Source organism: Sinocyclocheilus anshuiensis, unplaced genomic scaffold (genome assembly GCF_001515605.1).
Source record: "Sinocyclocheilus anshuiensis isolate Anshui unplaced genomic scaffold, SAMN03320099.WGS_v1.1 scaffold335, whole genome shotgun sequence".
Lineage (NCBI taxonomy): Eukaryota > Metazoa > Chordata > Actinopteri > Cypriniformes > Cyprinidae > Sinocyclocheilus > Sinocyclocheilus anshuiensis.
The window spans coordinates 66,677-68,800 of NW_015548239.1; the positions used below are offsets into that span (position 1 = coordinate 66,677).

At 41.7% G+C, this 2,124-nt stretch overlaps 1 protein-coding gene across 1 annotated transcript in view; it reads left to right on the forward strand.

Moving 5' to 3' along the window:
* The first annotated feature begins 6 nt into the window (after nucleotides 1–6).
* The window catches only part of LOC107654834 (mitochondrial peptide methionine sulfoxide reductase-like), a 46,784-nt gene continuing 44,666 nt past the window's right edge, over nucleotides 7–2,124 (forward strand). The window contains exon 1 of the mRNA XM_016442090.1: nucleotides 7–34. The gene's annotated coding sequence lies outside the window, so the exon portion shown is untranslated. The remainder of the gene's footprint in view (nucleotides 35–2,124) is intronic.

A 2,124-nucleotide genomic window follows, 5' to 3' on the forward strand; every position in this document is an offset into this window, starting at 1 on the left:
GAGCCTCATCCCAGACCCTGTTTGCCTTTCTTTTGTGAGTAAAATTAATCATTAGTCATAAATAAATACGTAAACTTTGACCCCTCTAAACATCTGGGCCAAGTGCCTAGAGCAGATAGGTGATTTATTACTGCCAGTTTGAAGGAACATGATTTGAATGGCAGAAACTTGACTTTGGGCCTTATCTGTTGGTGTTTGTGCTGTTTTCCTGTTTAAAATCTGCAGTAGCAGGTTAACAAACCTCAATAATACACTACTAAAGATTGTTTATCTTAAGGGGTTTGTTGCAATGGCCCCTGATCTTACTCCAAATTCACTGTGTCACAGATTTGGACAATGCTGTCAGAGATGACAGAATTGTGAAATATTATATTTTTAAAAATCTGCACAGATTTAATGGGTAATATTTAAAGCCCTTTATCCCACAATGCGTTTGCATATTACACTCCATTGCTTGCAATGATGGCTTGTGTTGTGAAATGTAGGTCATAACGCAACCTTTGCAGTTTTCGCCTCTGAGCTTTTTGCAGAGCATTGCCACTAAATATAATCTCATGGTTTGGAAGAGATACATCCGTGCCTTTCGTAAATCATTATATGCATATTAGGCCCTGTGTTTGTGTATTTTTGTTTGATGTAATGAATATTCGATGATTAAGTGTTTGCCATGTATAAAGGGATTAGCTGGTTGCATGATATCGACATGAATCAAATAGGGGGTGGCAAGTGAAGTGCATTATTTTATTGTGCACATATGATGTCTAATATGAAACCACAGTTGTAGTGACCGTACTAAACATGACACTGTCCCGTCGATCGGTCCACTGTGAACACAAAGAGCAAAAACCCAAGTTTCTGAACGTCGTCCAACTTTGTCTTTTCCTACAAACTCTCTCCATTCCTCTTCATCCTTGCAGTCTGGTCTGTTCTCACGGCTAACGGTTCAATCATGCACTTCAGCTTCCCTGCCGGTTCTCTCACTCGTCTGTATTTGGTCCCTATGCACTGTGCACATCCTGTTCTTGTCCTTCAGTACAATACCACATTTCTGTGCTCATCTAAAATCCCTCTCTTCTCACCTGTCCTCCTCCTCTTGCATCTGATGTGGGCTTCGGTGGTGTTAGTGCAGTCCAAACAAGAAGTCCTAATCTTGCACACACACACACACGGACACGTACAAACACACTATAGCACATCTTTCCGAGGGTTCTCCCTGTGCGTGCGGGTTTTAAATTGCATAATTCCCCGTCTTCCATCGGCCTAGATGTGTGGTAAGAACAAAACATACATGATAGTGCAACACAGTGTTTCTCATGCTCATATTTTACACACATTCAGAAACACATTTACAAAAACATTCAGACCTTCACAATTCTAGCTATATCCTGTACCGAATGCATGTCCTGAGAAATTACAAGACAGAGAGAGAGAGGAGACAGAGAGATAAAGAGGATCTACCTTTTGTTGTACCCATTCTGCTAGAAGCCCTGGCACCTGCCTTCTGTTTCATTCCAGCAGACCTTTTCCCTCTCTCGGCCAAACAAAGAGGACCAGCAAAGCTGTGTGTGAGGGATGTGCGAAGATGCAAAGCTATGCACTGCTCTCCCCCTCGTCTATTCAGCACATCCACCGCCATGATGAGACGGCTGCCAGCATCACAATGTAAAGCTAGCGCTTCCCTATGACAGTCTGTTCTCTCCCTCTCTCCCCCCACCTCTCTCTCTGTCTTTTATTTCTCTCACTCTCTCTCAGCATACGCACACCTATACGGCAAGTAAAAACAAGTACGGTTAAAATCACATCACATAAAATGAGTTGAAGCTGACGATGACAGTTGAAATAAATGTATACGTTACAGAGAAGATGTACATGTATTTAGGAAAATAATAATATTCCAAAACACATCAGTTACAGCCACAAGCATCAGATCACATACAACAATTACCCATAAGCACGGTCTATTTCTTCAAAACTACTGACAATAAGCAGCAAATTATCTTTAGCTTTGTTCTTTTTCCTCGCATTCTCGCTCTAGCGGAGAAAACAGAAACGTATATCCTGGTTTTTCCCATTCTCTTAGTTCCGTCAGTTCTTGCTATTCTCCATCCAAGAGTGAACAGGGGG